This window comes from Choloepus didactylus, chromosome 27 (genome assembly GCF_015220235.1).
Source record: "Choloepus didactylus isolate mChoDid1 chromosome 27, mChoDid1.pri, whole genome shotgun sequence".
In the NCBI taxonomy this organism is placed as follows: Eukaryota; Metazoa; Chordata; class Mammalia; order Pilosa; family Megalonychidae; genus Choloepus; species Choloepus didactylus.
In genome coordinates, this window is record NC_051333.1 from 26234677 (window position 1) to 26257911 (window position 23235).

The following is a 23235-nucleotide window of genomic DNA, read 5'->3' on the forward strand; positions in this document are numbered from 1 at the left end:
TTCCCTTTTCTGGCTAATCCAGAGCACAGTCCCCTTACTGTGTCTCCTAGTCACATTATTGTTTGGCGGGAACCTGGCAGGTATTTGTGGCTTCTGCCAAAACTGAAAAAGCAACAAGGTAGTTCTGACCCTCCTCCTCAGGCAGCCTAAACAGCAGGGGGTTGCTCAGTAAGGCCTCTTTGGGCAACTGAAAGGCCTTTGTGCATTAGGAAGAGCACTGCTTATTCTTGGGAAACCTGGCAACACTTATGTCTGATTTCTGGTAGAAATGGCCAATGAGAATCAATCCATATTATTGGGAAAGCTCAAGGGAGAAGACAGCTTCCCCTTTAAAAAAGGTAAGGAGGAAACGGGAAGACCAAAAATATTTCAAATGGCACAAAAAGTGATATGCCTAAACTTCTTTTGTTATGAAATCTAACTGTAAGTTTCCTAAAGTCCAGTTATCAAATTGTGTGTGATAGAAGAGAGGAGCCAAATGGAATTTCCCTCAAGAGTTCATATCTTCAGGCTGAGCAGTTTTGGGTTGGCTCTGGGGGAAGAGCCTGGCACAGATGGAGAGGAAGCAGCAGAGGCACCACCTGGGCTACCCAAGGACACAGATGTAACTGACCAACAATGGGATCTGGTTGAGTAGCTGTCATTTGGATGGGACACCTGTCCAAAAGCATCAATGCTCTTCTTTAGAGTTTTCCTATACAAGTGAACCAGGCTACTTGGCCCATATCCTCATCATGTTTATATTCACTAACAACCAATTGCTGCTCTGACATTCGAACAGCCACATCAGTCATCTTCTTTAGAAGTTTGGCTCTCTTTTGTCTGCTGAGCAAAATTTTCATTGCTTCAGCTTTCACTTTGTCCATTTCAGCAAGCAATGCCACTTCCAGGTCCAGAAAACAGCTCTGAAGTTCAGCAAAAGCTTGTTTCATTTTCTTAATGGAGGTATCCATATCTTCTTTAACCACAACTCGATACCATGCAAGAGATACTATGCAGTGCTGGAGGTCTTTTACAGATTTTTCTATATTAGAACCAAGCTTTTTGTTAGTGGAGGAGAGTAGAATATTGTCCATCCCCAGACTGAAAAACTGAAGTCCTGTGTCAGTCTTGAGAGATATTTGGCAGCATTCCTGGATTGTTGAGAATTCTAAGAGTGCATAGTCAAAGACCTGGTTTCAAAATCAGAGACACCTTTCTCCAGCATGGATCCTGTTCTATCCAGCATATCTGGTTGAGGCAAGCTCAGGATCCTCTAATTCTCTGGCATCTACTGAAAGTTTCTCCAAACCTTCACAGATTCAATGTCACTGAATGCTCCTCTTGAATGGAAAATGATATACTGATATACTGATAAACTGATATACTGACATACTGGAATCTGGGATAGTGTTGCTTGCTTTCTGTTGCAGGTTTTGGTTTGCTTTTATTTTGTTTGTTCTCTTCTTGCCTGTTATTGTATATTCTTTGAGTACTTCACTGGCACTACCTTCCACAAATGATTGTACTGTTTTGTCCGCACAATTGTCAAAGTGCTGCAAGATCAGGATAATTTCATTGCTGCTCTTTGGGGAACTAGTGCACGCACTGCATTTATCTTTTTCATATTCTCAAAAGTTCTTTCCTTGGCCAACACAGTATTGGACTGCAAATCAAATATGAATCCTGATATATCCTTCTGCAGGTTCTTTAATCTCAAGAAATACAGAAAAGAATCTTTTGTCTTGTCTTGTCTTGGTTCTGAGTGTTGATACTATCTCTGAGTTTAAAAGTGAACAGCAGAAGTCTGTGGTTGGAATGGACAAAAGGAAAATCCTGGTATTCGAAATTTTGCTGGCTAGCTGTTATCTCCATTCTCTTGTATCACCTTCTTGTCAGGAAAAATCATTGCAGACTGTTATTCCAAGTTAGAGGCAAATTTCACTGTGTTCATCCAATGTGATGGAGCCTCTTATGATGAGATCCCTGTACTGAGTGTTCAGGCAGGATATGCAGATAGGCTCTCAAGGCAATTTAAGCGGGCCCCCACAGTCGCCGCGCCCCCCCAGTCCCGAACTCTGCGTCCGGGAATCTCTGCTCCGGGGCCTGGGACGAGGAAAGGAATACTCCGCCTGCTTCTCTTCTAGAGCCACGAGCGCCGCGGGTGCCGCAGCTGCCGCCTTTCTCCTCCCCCAGCTCTCCCGGAGCCGCCGCCCCGCCCCCGCCGCCGCCGTTCTCGGCTTGGGTTGCAAACCGCAGCCGCTGCTGGCGGCCGGAGTGCGAGCTCTGACCGACAAATGTTTGGCGAGGGTGCCAAGCCCACTCCGTGAGGACAAAATAGTCTCTTCAACAAGTGGTGCTGGGAGAGCTGGACTGCCATAAGCAAAAGAATGAAGGTGGACCCCTACCTCACAATGTACAAAAATGGACTCAAAAGGGATCAAAGACCTAAATATAAGAATGAAAACCATAAAACTCCTAGGAAAGAATGTGGAAAACATCTTCAGGGCATGTGGTAGGCGGTGGTTTCTTAGACATTATACTAAAAGCATGAGCAACCACAAAAAAAATAGGTAAATAATACTACATCAAAGTAAAAAACTTGGGTGCATCAAGTACTTTATCAACAAAGTGAAAAAAACCTGCAAAATAGGAAATAATATTTGGAAATTATACATCTGATAGAGGTTTACTATCCAGAATTTATAAAGAACTTCTACAAGATAAACAATAAAAAGACAGATAACCCCAATTAAAAAAAAATGGGAAAAGACTTGGATAGGCATTTCTCCAATGAAGATATGCACATGGCCAATAATCACATGAAAAAAAATGCTCAAAATCATTAACCATCAAGAATATCCTAATCAAAACCATAAGGAAATGCCATCCAAACCCACTAGAATGGCTACTATTAAAAAATGGAAAATAAATTCTGGAGAGAATATGAAGTACAAACAGTCATATATTGTTGGTAAGAATGTAAAATAGTGCAGCTGCTGTAGAAAACAGTATGGCAGTTCCTCAGAAAGGTAAAGATAGAGTTAACATATGACCTGGCAATCCACTTCTAGGTATATACTGAAAAGAATTGAAAGCAGGGACTCAGACAGACATTTGCACACTGGTGTTCATAGCCGCATTATTCACAATTGCCAAAAGATGAAAGCAACTTAATGTCCTTTAACAGATGAACAGGTAAACAAAATGCGGTACATACATATAATGGAATACTGTTCTACATAAATAGAAATGAAGTTTTCATGCGTGCTACATGGATGAACCTTAAAGACATCATGTTGAGTGAAATCTGCAAGACAAATACTGTACAACCTCACTTATAAGAAATAACAGAAAATGTATATTCATGAAGTCAAATAATAAAATACAGGTTACCAGGGCCCACAAGGGAGAAGAAAATGGGGAGTTAATGTTTAATTGGTATGGCGTTTCTCTTTGGGGTGACAGAAAAGTTTTGGCAATGGATGATGGCTGATGGAGAGGCATAATGTTGTGTATGTATGTAATTACCACCATTGAATTCCATGTTCAAAAAGGAAAAAAAGAGGACATTTTAGGTTGTATATTATCACACACACACATACACCCAAATAACTCTACAACACAATGTAAACAGTGTTTTAAGAATCTTCCTTAAAATAATAAAGGCCACATATGAAAATATCACACCTAACAAAGTACTCAATGTTGAAAGAATGAAAACTTTCTATCTAAGATCAGAAGAAGACAAGAATGCCCACTATCACCACTGCTATTCTACTTGTACGGGAAGTCCTTGCCAGCATGATTAGGCAAGAAAAAGGAATAAAAGGCATCCAAATTGTAAAGTAAGTACTAAAACTCTCTATTCACAGATGATATGATCCTTTATATAGAAAATCTAAAAGAATCCACAGGAAAATACTAGAACTAATACAAAAAAATTCAGCAAATTTTCAGGCTATAAGAATAGCACGAAAAAAATCAGTTGTTTTTTATACATCAGCAAAGAACATTCTGAAAAGGAAACTTAAAAAATAAAACAACTATTTTCCCAGTAGCACCTAAAAGAATATATCAACTAGGAATAAATTTAACTGAGGAGGTAAAGGAATTCTATAATGAAAACAATGAAAGAAGAACTAAGTGGTGAGACAGCCTGTATTTGTGGATGGGAAGACAACATTTTTGAAATGTCAACACTACCCAAAGCAACCTACAATGCCAATACAATACCTTGTCAAAATCCCAGCAGCCATTTTTGCAGAAATGGACAAGCTGACCCTCAAATTAATATGGAATTGCAAGGGGCCCCAAATAGCTAAATCAATTTTGCAAAAGAAGAACAAAGTTGGAAGTCTCACACTTCCTATATTCAAACTTAACTACAAAGCCACAGTATAAAGAGATTGATACTGGCATAAAGATAGACATATAAAACAATGAAATAGAATTGAAATTCAGAAATAAACCAATACAAATGAAGGTGTCAGGGATTGATTTTGGTGATGAATGTACAACTATGTAATAGTATATTGAACAACTGAATGTATGATTTGTTTTGTATGACTGCATGGTATGTGAATATATCTCAATAAAATGAATTAAAAAAAAAAGAAATAAACCAATACATTTATGGCCAGTTGTTTTAGACAAGGATGTCAAATGCATTAATTGGAGAAAGAACAGAATTCTCAACAACAGCACTTGGAAAATTGGATATCTACTTGCAGAAGAATGAATTTAGGCCCCATTTCACACCATATAGAAAAATTAACTCTAAACGGGGCAAGGACCTAAACACAAGATCTGAAACCATAAAACTCTTAGTAGAAAATATATGGAGGAACCTTTGTAACCTTGGATTTGGTAGTGATTTTTAGATATGACACCTAAAGCAGAAGCAACAAAAGAAAAAATATGTAAAATAGACTTCATCAAAATTTAAAACTTTTGTTCATCAAAGTAGAAAGTGAAAAGACAATCAACAGAATGGGAAAAAATAATTACTAATGATATATCTGATGAAGGCTTAATATCCAGAAAGAACTGCTTCAGCTGAACAACAAAAAACAAAAAAAAAAACAATTTAAAAATGGGCAAAGGAGTTGAATAGGTATTTTTCCAAGAAAATATACAAATGGTAACAAGCATATGAAAAGATTCTCAATGTCATTAGCCATCGGGGAAATGCAAATAAAAACCACAATTAGATACCACTTTACACCTACTACGATGGCTATTACTAAAAAAATAAATTACAAGTTTTGGAGAGAATGTGGAGAAATTGGAACACTTATGCATCATTAGTAGAAATATAAAATGATGCAAGCATTGTGGAAATCAGTTTGATGGTTCCTCAGCAAGTTGAACATAGAATTACCATATGACCCTGTAATCCTTATCCTGGTATATACCCAAAAGAATTGAAAGCAGGGATTCAAACAGATACCTTACTCCAGTGTTTATATCAGCGTTGTTCACAATTGCCAAAATTGGGGGTGGGATAGGGTCAGGTAGTTACTGCTTAACGGATGCAGAGTTTCTGTTTTAGGTAGTGAAGAAACTGAGGTAACAGACGTGGTGATGGCAGCATAATATTTTGAATGTAATTAATATCACTGAATTGTGTACCTGAAAGTAGTTAAAATGGGAATTTTTGAGTTGTATACATGTTACTACAATAAAAAGTTGTAACAAATGCACTGGTGAACATCTTCACATAGAAATCTTTTCCTAGACCTCTATTTCCTTAAAAGAGGCTCCTGAAACTTCTAAAAATGAGGATGACACTCTGACAAACCATTAAGTTGCTTCGATGCAATATCAAACATGATCACCATTGTAGTAGGGATGGTCCTAGAGTAGCCTGCAACCTTCCCTTATGACCCGCAAATAAGCCCTGTACTAGGGGCTGTGTTAGCCTGGCTCCAAGGATGATGCTGTATATGAGCTGACTCCATTCTCAGGAATGCCTATAAATAAAATGCATCCAACATTCCCTCTCCTATTGTCCCAAGCATACATAAACAGGCACTGGAGATAGTCTGACTAAAACATGTCAATTTTATGGCATCCAGCTTATCCCTGGGTGTTATATCCGTTCCCGGTGGGGAAGGAATAGCATCCTTCCACTATGGCACAAGAGGGATGTGTGTAGGTCAGATCTCCCTGCATCAGCTGCAGACCCACTCGCGATAGGAGACTCACCCCCATTTCCAAAACTGGCCTTACTGTCTCTTCTTTATGTGAGTAAATGCCTTTCCAGCAGAGCTTGTGTGTCGTGCTTTTGGTGGTGAGCCCAACATCTGCAAACCATGGAGTTTGTTGGGACCCTAGGACTGCTGTTACTGATGGCAGGCTTTGTTATGCTTTTTCTACCCTCCATGTGGTGAGACTCCTCCCTTGGAGGTGGTAGTGGGTATATCTTTTACTGACTGATAGTTTGGCATAGTAAGCAGGATACCAACCATCCAACACTTACTATATACAGCATAAAATACTTCTGGGCTGTCCTGCAATCAGGGGTGGTTCCAAAGCAAACATGAAGTTCTTAGGTGGGTAATTGTTGTTAGCAACTCTTTATTCTTTTCTGTTATGTAGGTAAGAATGCCAAAATAATATTGTTAGTTAACTTTTATTGAGTACTTATGTACTAAACTAAACCAAGCACTAAACTAAACGTTAATATTATTAGTTAATAATATTTGTTTACAATTCTTCTTTCCTGCCTTTAGTTTAATGAGAGCAGAGTATACTTCCCCATCCCACCATTTTTGGGCTTGGCTATATGACTTAGCCAAAGTGATATGAACAGTCATCCTCTAGAGGCTTTAAATATGCTTGTGGGTTTCTGTTCAGCCTCTTCCACTGCTGCACTAGGCCATGAAAAGAGCATTTCTTGACAGCCACTGGTTCTAAGATAAGGAGACATGGAACATACCCAAACCCAAATCTCAATCTGGAAACAACCCAGCCAAACCACAGCTGACTTGCACACCTGTGAATGAAATTTAAATGTTTTTTATTGTAAACCACTGAGATTTGGGGGATGCTTGTTACACAGTATTATTGCAACAAAACCTAATTAGAGCAGCCTTGTTTTAAATATGAGGTAAAATGAAATGTGAAAGGATAAAGTAACTTGACCAAAGCCATACAGGAATAGATGGTAGAGTCTTGATTCAAACTCAAGTCTGCTTTAGTTCTGAAGGCAGTATTGCAATATGGTTAGTGCACACAAGCATGAAATTTTGATTTTCCTATGCTGTCTGGAGTTCTAGTGTTTTCCACTGACACCTAAGTCTGTGGGCCTGAGATACTGCTTCTCTCTAGCCAGATACCTGCTGTCATACGCAAAATGACAAGCAGGATCAGAGCAGAGCCTGGGCAAAGCTACATAAAAGCAGCCTGGGCAAAATGATCAGCTTTGGATTTAAGTCATTTATTAGACTTTTCAATTTGTTTAGAATTTGAGAAAGCAAACACCAAAGTTTGATGCTTTACACAGGAAGAATTTCATATTTATGAGTATGAGCTAGGTAATCACACTGCTTGCTTTAAAATTCTAGCTCTGTCATTTACTAGCTGCTTGACTTTAGGAAAGACATAGAACATCTCTTTGCCTCAGTTTAAATGAGATAACAAGAATATCCTACTCATAAAAGTGATGGGACTATTAAATGAGATAATGTATATAAATTCATAAGAGAATGCTTAGCATATGGTAAGCACTCAATGAATATTAAATAATTATTAATATCAGTATACACCCTTCATAGCCCAGGGATTCCCTGATGTAATACATTGGCTACTTTAGCTTACTTTTTTGGCTATTTGAACTGATTGACCATCCCATGGGTTTCTGGGCATAAAATAAGTCATGATTGCTTAAAGTTGCATTCCTTTGGTCATTAGTAAGATTCAACACATATAGTTGCAATTTGTACAGTTTGAAATTGTCAACAAGAAAGATGTTTAAAATTATACCTCATTCCCATCTTCAATTTTGTCTTTGTCAAAAAGCTCTGATAGTGACTTAATTGCAATAAGTGTAATGTTCGATATTGTTATACATTAGAAATTCTATCTGCCTTGAAATTTCTGCAGCCCCTGTGTGCTTTGACTCCATACAGGAAATTATCTTACTTGAATATCTTACAAAATTCTGATATTGAAAACATCAAGACCTTAAAAATTAGAATGCAAAGAAATGAACAAGAAAGAAGCAAATATACTTGGGCCCAGAGATTGTTGGTGATATTGGTTTATGGCTGTGACCAGATTGCCAAAGTCATCCAGGAGTTAGCACAGTTGTTAACAGAAAGTTAGCTCACATGCAGTCCTTGGAATTCTGGGATCCAGCCAAAGACCTGCATTCTGTACTGGGGTATGGAGATGGGGAAACTGGCTGCCTTTGCTGATTGGGCCAAGATCTAGGCTGACAGTGTGGGTTAGTTTTTGTGTTCTTCTGAATGGATGATCCCATTTCCTGCTGACACAAGCTTGCATTGGTGCTTTTTTTCACCTTATGCTCCATCATCTGCTGGCTGCTGAGACTCAGGTGTGGCACCCTCCTTGAACCATATCTGCTTTTCTTCCTGGTAAAACATGAAGCAAGAGAAATGGAGGGGATTGGCAGAAGATGAAGGACCTTAGAAATCAAGAAGGAGGTTGGTGCCCATTACCTGCTTATAAAGAGGAAAATAAAATCTCCCACTCTCTTAAAGCCTGAGATTTGGTGGTTGTCATCTCTGTATCCATTCTCCATCCCTGTGCCTATGGTAGTGCTTACCACATCACAGGTCCTTACTGTTTGCTTTAAACTCTTTCCAAAATTGATTACCATGTCATATTCAGTGCTACTTAGAAAGAATCAAAGAATCACAGACTCTCTGATTAGAAAGGGACTCTGGATGGTAGCCATTGCATGACTTACAAAAAGCATTTTACTATCCTCTGTTGCATATTCCTATTGTCTGTGAGCTCACTAAGTGATGCTACAATTAATTCCATTGATGTACAGCTCTAGATGTTTACAATTTCTTTATTATATTTAGTGGAAAGTTGCCTAGTGATTAGCAAAGTGAAGGGAAAGTGTCCTCGGCCCTGGAGACATATCCCTCACTGCCTCCCCACTATTTTTTCTCATTACAGATGAATTTGCACAACAGAATGGACTTCACCTAGGTTCATTTGGGAATAATGAAGAGATACTGCTTCCAGGTTTGTTAGCAGGAAGAAGTTTGGTCTCCAGTCGTTTCTCTTTGAGGTCAACGGCATTTCAAATCTGATTAGTTATATAAACGATCCAGTATGGTAACACCAACAAACACAAAGTTTTGGATTTCAGATTCCCCCATTATTATTCATTTATTATGGTTACCATCAAAGTGGTAACGGAACAAGATGATAAGTTTTCCTTAATGAAGTATTTAATGTAAATATTTTTCCATTTCTCTTAGTCTTGGCTCCTAGGTGAACTAAATGGCAAATGAGATGTGTGAATCCTGGGATGTACCCATCTTCCCATGTCAGACGGAAGGAGCAAAGAGGGCATTCCCCTATTGGCTTTAGAAATCTCAAACCCGAACAGTGCCTTTCCCATCCTTGCCCCGGAGCTGAGTGATCAGGGTGACATTTGACTTTGTGTGATGTTACCAGAGACTGTTATTCAAGGAATTTAGGGAGTGCCAGAAGAAGCATATACATTTTTGGAAACTGACTTTAACTGGTAAGGAGAAAACTTATGAACATTCAAACATAATTTGAACTTTAACTTTCAGGCCCAGAGGTGAATCTGTATCACTTTTGCAAAAGGTCATGGGCCAAGACAGGTACTCAAGTAAAATAAATGCATTTTGGAGTTGATGGTAACTTAGCAAGCCTGGGAAATCTGTAGGGTCTCCTTCCCACAATTTTAATCATCAAACATATTATATCTTAGAAATTGGATTACCAGGTGCATGGGAACTTTATGTAAAATGTATATCTCAGGTCAGGCTGATCTAAATTTAAATATCTTAGTATTCAGCATTCTCCACTTGACATTGTAAAGACAAATGTAATGGAACCAAGATTAAAATAGAATGACAGGGAATGACTGTACCTTGAATATATTAAAAATCACATGGTCTGCAGTTACACATTTAATTTGAAACATCTGTATTCACTGTTCTTACCATCCCTGCCACTTACTTCTCTGCTGTATTTAAATTAAATAAGTAAATTCAAATGAGTCAAGTGTCTTGCTCCTTAGCCCTCTACAAAGTTTCAGTGTTCTATTTGGTTTTACATCCTGCCCACACCAAAAAGGGGATTAATACAGGATCTGGAGGAAATTGTTCTTCCTAACTAGGTTCCCAATCCCACAAAAGATGGCAGCATAATGTTCCATCAGACCACAGTACTGTGGAAAACGGTGAACTAGGAAGGTCTGTGCTTTACTCAAGGGTCTAAGGAGGCAGAACAGCCTCTCTCAGTTTGACCTTCCCCTTGGGATCTGCAAATTTCAAAGAGGACCACCCAAGGGGCCCTATGACATCCATGCTGCCCCTGAAGGATGCTGCCCCACCTCTTACCCACCATGGATGGGACCAACAAATGATGGCCAACTGAGGGATATTTAAAAAGCCAGGGCTAAGTGTGAAGTTGACCACAAAATAATGAGGACTTCTAGGTGGATTAGCCAGGAACTGGAGAATAGCCTCACCCATTCATAGGTGCCAGTAAGGTCAACAGTAAATCAGAAGCTAAAGCCTGCAGCTAGATAATGTCATCCTTTTTCACTCCTCTCACTTTCTCCCTATATCACAGTCAGCTATCACAGTCATTCCCCTCCTCTGTTTTGGGCACTTCAGAAGCTCCACTTTCCACTTGGGATGAATTGGAGCATCCCCACCATGGTCTCCAGGGTCCTAGGTGACCTGGAATCTGCCCCTCTGTGGCTTCCCTCATGCCATGTACCCCCATCACATGGTTGCCTCTAGGTTCACAGGCCTGCCCTCCGTGCCACAGTGTGCCACACTCTTTGCAGTTTCAGAGTTTTCACGTGTTTTCTCAGCCTGGAACCCTCTTCCTCACTTTATATTTTGCTAATTCCAGGTCATCCTTCAGGTCTCTGCTCACCTGAATTTTGTATTCAGCAAACTCTCTTTAGCAGTGATAGACTAAGCACCCTTCTAAATACTTTACCACTATTAAGTCATTAATGCTCATAACAACCTGGGGAGTAGGAACTCATATTATCATAGCCTCCATTTTACAAATGAGGTAAATCTCCCTGCATTATGCAGAGTGTAAGTGGCCAAGCTAGGTTTCAAATTCAGGCAGCATTCTATTCCTTCTTCAAGTAAGTGTCCCTTGATGACCTTCATGCATTTGGAGGCCCACGCCTACCCTTCCAACTGGACCAGGGCCCCTGCCACACCCTCCCATAGACCCTGTTCTTTTTACTTCATAACATTAATCATGGTTTATAATGTTATAATCACCATTGTGATTACTATTGCAGTGTGTCTCTCCTGCTGAGTGGTAAGGTTGCTGAGCACAGAGTCTGGTCTCTTCTACTCCCCTCTCTGTCTCCTGCCATTGCCTGGCAGAACCTCTGGCCTGCACGTAGCGACTGAGAGTTCGTTCTTCCACAGGGTGAGCAGTTCACCTGGCCCCGTTAGGTGGGGGCAGCGTGAGGCAGCTCTACTACCAGATGTCTTGTTTGCATTTTTGGATGGTTCCATAGGCAGGATTCTGTGCATCATGGCTGACGTGACCTGAATCCAGGAGCTGTGAAAAGCAGAGAAGATGTAGCTCCTGCCGTCAGAGGGGTTCCCGTGGTCTGGAAACAGAGACAAGCCAACCCTGTGTGGGAAGAATGAGAGCAGCTCCCCTGTTGCAGGCCCTCCATTTGCTCATTAAACTGTTGAGCCTTCACTTTGAGAATACAGAAATTAGAAGAGGAATGGGGAAACAAGAGAAAGAAGGGGACCATGGGTTCTTTCTGAAATTCTTTTTTTGCTATACTGTTTGTTTTTAAAGCAATCTCTGGCTGGCCCACTAATGGAGAGTGAGACTGATTGACTACTAGATGAGCCATTTGGGACAAATAAGCCATTTACACTTACTGACATTAAGAGAAACCTTCCTGCAAAGGATGTACTAATGCCAGTACACAGCTACCTGGGGTATAAATGTAGCTGTGACTAGTAGCAGCCTTGTAAAAGACACATTGGGTAAGCTGTCAGGACATCGAGAGGGCAGCTTGGCCTGAGAAAGCTCCAAACGCTCCCAATTTATATCAGAGACAGATCCCAGAGAGGTCCAAGGTGCAAATCCCAGTTCTATTGCTTTCTAGTTGTATGGCGTTGATTCTTGCAATCTCTACATTCTCCTAAACAATTTGTGAGAATTGGCACTTTCCTCCCTACTCTGATGTCTCTCTCCTGTGGAGGATGGCTGGTATTTTCCTTAACTAGTATTCACCCTCCCTTCTGATATCACTTCTTGATTGTACTTTGGTGAACAACATCTCCCCTGTTCTTACTCCTTGTGGTCCAGGCAGGGTTTGGTCAGCTTCTAGCTTCAAGACAAGGCCTGTGACTCCTGCCTGGCCATCAGTGGCCTCCATCCCCCAGGCACCATGACTGTTTCATCTTTGGGCAGGTGACAGTCACGCCAGACAAACTGGTGGAAACCACTGGAAAATACAGTCTCTCTCTTTTCTCTGGTAAGATGGAAGACTGGCACTTCTGTTGGGCACTGTGTCATTAGAATCAGCATTAAGAATGGAGCATGAGGAGAAAGTCATACAAAGGAAGCAGAGGTAAGGGATAAGAAGACAGAATTTAAGGCCCTGGAGTTAGATCTGCTACTCATCTCAGGAATTACATGTGCACGTGGATTCCCTTTTTCAGCTCAGCTGGTTTTGGCTTGACTTTTAATCTTGCAACCAAAAGGGTTTTAACATATCTTGCTCACTAACTTACTTGTTGACTAATCAGTAAGTTTTATAGTCTGAAAGAGTGTATCCTGGGACAGAGAGGATGAAAACACTGTCTCTACTCTTGAGGAACATATAAACTAGAGGAGGCCCAATCAGCATAGCAGAAAACATCCTGCCAAAGTGCTCAAGGCCAAATATGGAAAATAATTAATGTGGGAAGGCTAAGGAGAGTTAGTTGGTAAGAGCTTTTCGGACCAATAGAGTGAACATAGGATTTGTGAAGGCTGTCATATATCTTCTGGAACTCTCTGAGCTGGGCCAGTTCTGGGGCCTCTGCAGAGGTTATCTGGGGTGCTGTCACATCTCTTTCTCTCCCCACTGCCTTGAGCTATGTGGAGCCAACCCCCAACAGATCCCAGGAGTCTGAAGTTCTCTGGCTGGGTGAACAATCACTCAGCTACAGGAATAGGCAGCATCAAAAATAAGACACAGTCTTAGGATAGCAAGTTAAATGCTTATGGCCATTCTGGATAAGTCTGACATCAGATATTCTCAGTTTAAATTCTGACTTCACTTACTTTCCATGTGATCTTAGGCAAGTTATGTCACTGCTCTGTCTGTGCCTTGGTTTTCCCATATTCCATACCCATCTCATAGGATTGGGGTGCAGATTAAATTAGTTAATGCATGTAAATAATCAAAAGTAGTGCTTGGTCCATGGTAATCATCACGCATGTATCAGCTGCTACTACTCTTTTTATTAGAGAAAGAGAGAGGGAGAATGCCCATAATGATGGTATACAAGAGCAGCAAGTTATTGCGTTCTTAAATGATGACTGTCATTGACTTAGAGAAGCATTAATTCACAGAATGGAACTGGAAAGAATCTCTAAACAATCTTTTATAATGAGAAAACTGAAGGACACAGAGGGAAAGTATCTTACCCAAAGTCACACATCAAGATAGTGGCTGACCAGATGAGAATACCAGATTTCCTGATTTCCAGTCTAGGATTCTTCCCATTCCATCCAGCTGGATTCCCAGATCTCAGGTTTGCCTGTCAATCAAGTGCACACGGATGCCAAAAGCATACCTTCCCAAAATAAATCTGAAGATCCCACAGCAGTCTTTCCCACTAGGAGGCCAACAGTCCATGCACAAGAGCACACAAAGAGGAGTACCAAGGTAGCCTTGAGAAGGAAAGCGAATAATCTCCAACAACATATAAATCTGCCAATTGCCAAGACTTTTTTCCAAGTTCCCTTAGAAAATGTGTATTTTGTCTATGCAGGGATGGGGAAATTGTGGGCAATAAAGCAGGACAGCTTGGGGTTCTCAGGAGGATTCACATCCAGTGACTTTCAGTCCCTGTGTCTCTGTTTTTTCTAAGTTTCAAATTCATGGGAGAGAAAATTTTTGTTGCTGTCTGGTTTGAGGCAATCATCTGCCACTGTATTCATTGGCTAAGATAAGGGAGGCAGGGCCATACAACAGAGCATGGCTATTGGGGGCATTCCAAAAAGAGGGGAGATTATTGTGAGCTAGGCAGCAAACCCAAAATGCATTCATTGATCTAAGATGGAAATGTAACCAAAACACACTTCTAATATCAAACTGTTGGCCTTCCATAGCAGGTGCTGTCAGTGTCATCCATCCCTCCTGCCTATAACCCCTCTGCATTCCCCATTCCAGTACATGTACATGACCCTCCATCCTGGTTTTTGTTAGAGAATAAATACTTTCGATTCTTCATCTCTTGGATGAAATGGCTCCAAAATGTGCTCTATGTTATATCCCAGAATTCCCAGAGTGAACTCTAGTTGCCCACAGCAGTAAAGTGCTCATTAAATCATCCTACACTAGAGTCCTCTCTTTTCTCTATCACTTCCTCATTCCCCTACCAGTGTTTCCTGGGCTCACCTTCCAAGCAAATCACTTCCCCTTTAATCCCAGTCTGAGAGCCCAGCCTAAGAAATGTTCCCTTTCAGGGAAAATGCCAATCTACTTGTGATTGATGGTTGTTATCCTTTAATTGACTTTTTAGTGCCCTCCCTTGATAGGAGCCTGGCAGTCCCCTGCTTTAACAGCCCCAGCATGATTGGGAAAGGGGCTGGTGGCTGATGAAATATCCTTGCACCATTACTAGCCATTGAGATAGTCACAATTTCCTTTGTTTTGAATGAGGCTGACTGCACAGCTCACAATCAGCTCCATCACATAATGTCTGCATCATTGATTATTTCAAGTATGTGAATGTTGTCTCTCCAACTTCATGATGAGTTGCTTGAAGCCAAGGATCGCATCTTCATTTTCTCTTTTCTTAAGCACAGAGATAAACATGTAGAAAGTGCTTGAAAGAGATGTGTTGCTTCATTAAAGAGCCAAGGGATGGACAGCTATCACAATTTCTGATTCTCTGTAGTCCAGAGGCATTTCTGATGTACATGTACAAGAAGTTATAATCCAAATATTTTGGTGAGGGCTCTTACAGCCTTTCCCCTAACCCCTTGAAACTCACTGTTTCTGTGTAAACCAAAGGCTTCTTACTGAAAATATCAGTGACTCTCATCTTTGATGGCAGCAAAATCATGCTTAACCCTGAATGTAGAGAAGACCACAAGTTCCATGAAGAAAATGCCCTTGAAGCAGCACTGAACCAGTGACAAATGGGATATGGTGAATAAACACTCCAACTTCCTTGCCTTCAGGTAGAACAACTCTACAGTGTGTTCTGTAGCATCTCCAAAAGGAACCCAACATGATTGAGCCTCAGTTGTCCACTTGAGGCCTGCTCATTAATATACTCTGTATTGGCTTCCTTCCCTTCCCTGTCTCACTCTGTTGGTGCTTCCTTGAGTCACCTCTCCGATAAACTACTTGCACTCAAATCTTTACCTCAGGGTCTGCTTCTGAGTTGATCTGACTTAAGACAATGGAGAACTGGTAGTTCTGCATAATTCCATCATAGTTTAGGACATGACCAAGAGAAATTTAGTGTCCATATGTATTTATATTATATTAACTTTCTATGTGAACCACCTTCTGCTTTCTTCTTCTCCTTATTTTGATCCCAGTACCTGTGTGTCCTCCATACAGGACATTTTACAAGATTGAAAATATTTTCCTATGCTGGTGTAAATTATTTCTAAACAATGGGGCCCCTTCTCTCATCATCTTTCCTTTGCCACCTGGCCAGGCTTAGATAAATAGCCTATTCTGGAGGCATGTGGAACTGAATGAATCATGATGTTATACTGGGAATATGGCAGTACCAAGGCATTGGTGATCAAATATCTGTATGTGGTGGGCCTGCAAAGAGCTCCTGCAGGGGAGAATTTTGCCACAGTTAAAGACCATAGTGTTGCCAAGTCCTATTAATGCTGTGGGCACAAGTCCAGTTGCCCAGGGCTGGGTTTAGAAGATAAATTTTCCTCATGGTCTCTTTCCAAATACCTAACTTGCATAAGGAACAAGCCATCCAAATACCAGCTAGTGGGCAAATGAGTGGTATAAGTTTCCTAACTTTACTTTCAGTCTGTGGGTATCAAGAGTCTCTTGCTGAAGAACACATTGCTGCCATAAACCCCTTTCTCAAGTGAAATAGTTCACTTGGCCAGAAGTGGGGCATTGGACTTATTTAGCTAGAATATCTAAATCCACACAAAGGAGTATTGTGGAGTTAATGTTTAAACGGTACTTTTCTAAGAATACAACATGAGACAGCAAAATGTACCTAATATATTGCTAAATAAATAAAGCAGAATATCGAAATATACTGAATAATCCCAATTTTATAAAATAATAGGGTCTGTATCATTGAGAAATGATTAGAAGGAAAATGTTTAAATGTTAATACTGACTAAAATCAGATAATAGACAGATCATGAATTCTAAACACTTTTTATTTTCTTATCCATTTCCTTCTATATTTCCCAAATTTCCCACAGAATAAAAAATAGGAAAAATAGAGGAAATTTTTTTTAACTACTCAACTCATCCCTGGAATGCTCTGACCAACTATGGAAGTTTTGAACTAAACTTGCTAAGTTTGGGCTGCATCTTGTGGAATTGAGAGTCACTGAAAGAATTAACACTGCCTCAGCTCCATTTATCTTTCCACCCTGTAATTACAAACAATCAATATGAGTGGCATCCACATCCACTGTTGAATCAACAGTTCTATCAGAAAGGCACCACTGGCCTATTAGCAATACCGATGGTCTTATTAAACGGGGTGAGATTTCTTTTCATTTGATTATTTTCTAGACCTTGAAAATTGAATGTGGGCAGGAATTTAAAGTTAACCTTGTTATCAAGGTCTTTGGGAAATAGAGTGGAGACATCTGATGATGGAGAACCAGGGTTTCCTCTTTGGGTACCCATTTATTATGCAAAGTGATTCTTTTGGTGCCTGCATGACTAGGAAGAATGAATTTGGCTCAAAACATCGTAAGGATAGTCAGCACTGGATGACCTTTAGAAGTCAGTCTCAATGAATTTCCCCTGGTCAGGAAGCTGGGCACTTTCCAAGGGCTCAGATCACTTCTCAAAAGTTCTTTCTAGAAGGAGAGGTACCTCTTTCTCACTCCCCAGCAACCATCAGACAAATAGTCTTTGCCCTTAGAATTCACCTCACTTAAGGGGTACTTCCAGGTAAATAACAACAGGCAGCTGCTTTCTGGGCAAAGATTCCCCCAACATTTCCTCCAGTGCTAACTTTCCTGAGCCAAAATTGGGTGATTCCCAGTGCCAAGCCCATTTGTACACAAGGACAGCTTCTTTTTAAAACTCTCAAATTTATCTGAACAAATCTGCTCAAGTCCCTCTTTCTGGACAGAAACCTCATATGCCAGATTTCTGCCTGGAGCACAGTTATACTTCCAAGTTAAAACTTGGTTTCATAATGGGGAGGCTGACAGAGCCTCAACCATTGAGACTCAAGCAGTTACCAGCCTCATGCTGCCAAAGATAATTATTATCATTTCCTCAAATATCCACTATTTAATACCTGCCACATTATTTGCTTACAAATATTAGGGCTGTGTAATCTTGGTTGCAACTCTCTTGATTTGTCCTGATGGCTTCCTCCAGAGAGGTGGTGCTTAGAGACAGAGCCATGCAACAGGGAGTTCTCCACTGACTTCCCTCATGGTAGGGAACAACTGCAGCCACTGCATTTAAGTCCAAGTAATGATGCAGAATGTGGAATACACGTGCTGTACTCTCAGGTGATGCTTACAAAACATCAGTGGAACAAAGCAGAATTTTGTCGCATAGTCATTTCCTGGAGGGAAGTTTCAAATTATTTAATCCTGAGGCATCTCCATAAACTTCTTTTCAATTTGCTGCCTAGCATTGTTTCATCTGTTGATGTGGATCAAGTTGCACCTTAGCTCCTAAGATGTGTTTGGAGATGTCTTGCATCTACAAGAAGCATCTATGCCAAGACACATCACAGATGGTCTCTTTGTCTCTTTGTTCATATGCTCTGATATAATTATTCCATTGCTATCTACCCTCCTGATCCCGAGTGGTCCTCAAAAGATGGATCTCTCTAAAGCCTAAGCATTTGACTCAGAAATCCTGCAAGATCATGAAATCTGCTACTGTCTTTCTTTATACACAGCCTTGGACAGCCTCCCTTTTCTGCTCCTAGCCACTGTTCACAGAGCAGTTTCATTTCATTCCATTCTGTTTCCTCCATCCTAAGCAGTACTTAACCCGGGAATCCTACTTGTGGCTTGCCTTTCCTTTCCTTTAGGCTAATGTTCCATCCAGAGGCAGGCTGGACTCGGGTCTGCAAGCAGACACAGAAAGCATATACTGCCTGAGTGACCACCAGAAGCCAGGCCCACAGGACAGCAACCAAGCTTCTATACATAATTTTATTTTAGAAAAAAATGATAAGGCCTATTATATAAGTTCAGCAGTCATTTGGAATGGCCTCTATGTACTTTGCTGGAAAAATTTATTTGGAGCAAAACTGATTTGTGAGGAGAGTTGCTTGCCATGTGGGGTGGGTTTTATTGAGCCCCGTTAAATCTTAATAGCAGTGACTGGGGATCCCATAAGCATAAATCCCCTGTCCTTTGCCTACCTCTGGCACAGGTAGCCCTCTTGAAAGATATGTCCTCCAGATATGCCCTCTTGGGGCAAATCTGTCATTCATGCAAGTGCCCCGTGAGTCAGAATCAGGAAAGAGGTTTCATTAAGCACATCAGGGATTTCTTGAAAGCTCTTGACTTGTACCTGCCAAAGTCTTTTTTGACTGGAGGCATATCTAAGTCATGCCCCAGGGGCTCAGGGAAAGCAGGTGGCAGGGGAACATCTACAGCTTCCCCATACTTCCCTTCCCCTCACCAGAGGAAAGCCTTGTCTTTCTAGGCCCCATGGAATAACAGGAACACAGGTCTTCTGGTGTTCCATCTTGAGCTCAATCCAGGACACTCACCAGGGCTGCTAAAAATCCTCACAAATCTGCATTTGCAGGGCTGCTTCATGTTTGGAGTCCCATGGTGTGATGTGAGGCCTAGCAACTCTGGTTAGCTTCCTGTCTCCTCTCTTACAAGACCTTTCCTGCAGATATTCACAGCTGGTGGGCATCTACCACACTTCTGCTTTTTCTATGTCCCCCTGCTCCCAGAGCTGCCTCTCTGGGAGTCAGATTATGAGGCCATGTTTTGTTTCTGATCTCCCAGTGTCCCCTTCCCACCCATGTCTTCTACTGACTTGCCCTAGCTTCCTGGGACGAAACTGATTGTCAATTAGAGCTCAGGGTGGAAAAGTTCCACTAGGCCTAGGATGCTATTTTCTGGGTGATAATGGCAACTGGAAAAACAATAGCTATGGAACTACTGCCTTTCTGCAACCTACTTCTTGCAGCAAGCAGCATACCCCACAATGGAACTTCTTCACTTTGCTCATACCTGAACTTCTCTCCCTTTAACCACAGAAGTTTTTATCTGCTTCAGGTCATAGATCTAAAGTACACAGTAATTCACCAAGTCGCAGGCCAGAATCAGGTGTAGGGTAATCCTTGTATGCTGGAATTTTGTACCTAGCAGTCTAAAGCTTACAACTGGCCAAAGGAAAATTCAAATCAGATCAATTTATAGCTAAGATCCATTAGAGCAATACAATTTATGTTCAGTAGTTGTATAATTTCTGTTCAAAATCCAGTCAGTGGCTTTATGCTTTCTCAGAGTGACTTGTGTGGGCCACTGAATAGTGTTTTTAAAATTAGTCCCTGAAGTTCACATTTTGTACTCTTGTGACTTGCCCTTGAGGCATTTTGTGTGAATGGATCTCAAAACCCCTTTGAAGAAATCTTCCACTACGCCTCAGAAAAGGGCCAGATAGAATCCTATTATTTCCTTAAAGAGGCAGAGAGTGCTAAAATAAGACTCAGTTTCCTTAGGTGTAGGTCATAACTTTCCCACTTCCATCCTGATGGCTCAATCACTCATAGAAACAACAGTTTTCCTCATCTGTAATAATATAGGAGTTTCTTGCATAAATTAGTATTATAAAGGCTAATATTTACATTAAATTGAGTAAACTTTGAAGATAAACTGGAATATAGTAGAATTCTCCTTACCCCATATCTACTCCTAAGATTAAATTATTAATTTAGGCAGAATGTATTGAATACTCCGAGACTTGTATTTAGATTTTTCTCTTGGTCCTTTCAGCAGTCCAGAATTCAGTGCTCTCATTTTCAAATGTCTCTAGGAGCCAACAGGTAATATAAATGTGCATAGCTACCGGGCTAAAGCAAGAGATATGGATAGAATTGTAGCCACTTACCTAGACATTCAAATTCATTTTTTTAAACACTGTGAATCTGGATTCAGCAAGGGAGCCACTAGTTTATGACTAGACTTACATAATGATTTTAGAGTATTCCTGCTATTGCCTGTATCTTGCTTACTCTTAGGGTTTTCTCTTTGTTTTGTTTGGGGCCCTAAAAAGATCATATTGCCCCCTGACATGTAAAGTTATATAGTTGGAATCTTGAAAGATGAGAGGATGAATTTGGCTCCAATGATCTGAGGAAGTAAAAACACATCCAAAGGTGCCATTTAGTCCAAATGTCAGAAATAATTCTTGAATCCAGAGTATCCAGAATAAAAGGGTATCAAAGGCTTTCCTTTATGCTGAACTTTGTGGAGAGGGGATTTCTGGGAACCATACAAATCTGGGTCAAATGTTGTCTTTGAAGTTGAGCTGGAGATGCCTGATTCTTTCCCATATAGTATATTGACTTTTTAAGGATAATTACATTTTCTAAGTTAACATTAACCTGCCTTATCCATTTATTTTCCAGTTTTCCATGGAACCCACAGGGGAAACTAAAACAACAGGGAGGGGTCTGGGTCAATGTTCCAAGTACCTCATCAGTTTGTGGGGAGGGTCACCACAGACTTTGGCTACATGGATGAGGTAGCTTTTCAGCCTTGCTCTCCTTTTCTTCCATTTCTATAAGAGCAGCAGCAAAAATCATGTTCTTTTATTGTTTTTAGGTCCAGCTTCCCCTGCTATCAACTCTGAAGTATGTTACCAAATCTTTTCCAACTATGCCCTACCCCATGTTCACCCCAGCATCTATCTCTTCCCAATCCTTGTGGTCTAAAAGAGACATGAGTGGATCTACCAAATGATAGTGGAGAAGGGCTTGGGGATCCAAGCATCACCAGGAGTGCCCTCTTGGCTTCTCCTCTCTGCTTCTCTCTGCAACAGCTCCATTTTTTCAGGCTGGTTCCCACCTGAGCATGAGAATATTAATTGGCATCACTTAGATCACATTCTTTCCCATAAACTCCACTCTAAAATATTCCAGGGAAGTTTTCTGATTGGCTCAAATGGCTCAAGTGTTCAACTGTAGACTAACCATTATGCGCAGGGGTAGGGTAGTAAGAGATCGTCAATTAGGATTGTGTCCCAGGGGGTGGGATCATAAGATTGAGTGTTCTCCTGAAGGCACAAATTTGGAAGGAGCATTTTCCATGCACGGGGTCCTGGTTAGACAAGAAATTAATGTCTACAAGGCTGACATACAGTGGTGCTATGGGAGTTGGGGAAAGTCATATTGGGTCTGTTTTCTTTACCCAGAAGCTACAATGTTATCTGCTAGATCACAAACAACTATGCATAAAAGAAGTCATAAGGGATTCAAACTACGTTGGAGAACAAAAGCATCTTAGCCCTCTGATGGGGCACTCTGTGCACAGCATTTCCCATATATACCTCTATGAGCTGGGAGTACTGCCACAGATGATGAAAAGGGATTGGTCTGATGAAGTGGCTTGCCCACGACGATAGTGGCTACAAGGAGAAAAGCTTGGATTTGATTTCTTAGACCAGAACTCATTCTTTTAAATTTTGATGAAATAAGCATGCAAATTACTGAAGGGAAGAAAAAGTAGGCCCTGATGGGGGCAGCTGTCCTTGAAAAGGGGATAGGAACAGAGATACATTAACAGGGCACTGTGAGTGAATGAGCCAGTTAGGTGGATTGGAGAAAGGGGTGTTTTGGGCAGGTGATGGGAGACCAGGATACCATCTCGTATTATGCACACACATGCACCTACCACAGGGAGCATGGAAACAGACATTCCCTTGTCTTTGCAAGTGGATCACCAGTAGTATAGAAACTGCCTTTACCCCAAGGAACACAGTTTCTCAGCTCCATCCTTTTCATTGCATTTCCTTGTCTTCCAGCAAGTGTCAGACATCTGCTTACCATGTGTAAGGGCAGCTGTCAGTGAGAGATTCTCAAGCCTGCCAGAGGGTCTGCCTCATGGGAAAGAGAAAACAAAACCCAAGCCTTAAAAATAAAGCCATTCACTGATGGAATTCTGTCATACTTCTGTGACTAAATATTTAGTCACAGGAGAAATGGCTGATCAGACACACTCCCAGGAAGGTCATGAGGTACTTGGCAAACAAGCACTGAGGCAGGCCTCCAGCATACGCTTTCCTCACCCCCAGACTCTGGCAGCCCCATAAGAGAAGAAGGCTGGCTGCTCTTGGGCAATCTGTAACCACAAAGCATGCATTTGCTTTTATTATGCTGGATACCAGCCTGGCCCTGAAGTCTGCTGCTTGCACAGACAGCATTCATTCATTCAGACACAAATGAGATCAATTCTTATCCAACTCACAGTTCAACAGGATTTTGAGAAGCCACAGCGTCTTAGAGATTACTTTATTTTAAAGACTGCAGAGTGAAACACAATGGAGTCCAAAACGGGGATTATTTGACTGTCACACAGATGTCTGCTTGTAGAAAAAAAAATAAAACTGCCCCTTTCCACCCC

The 23235-nt window shown here is 41.0% G+C and overlaps 1 pseudogene; it reads right to left on the reverse strand.

The window, feature by feature from the left end:
* Positions 1-498: 498 nt before the first annotated feature.
* The window catches only part of LOC119521212, a 51451-nt pseudogene continuing 28714 nt past the window's right edge, over positions 499-23235 (reverse strand).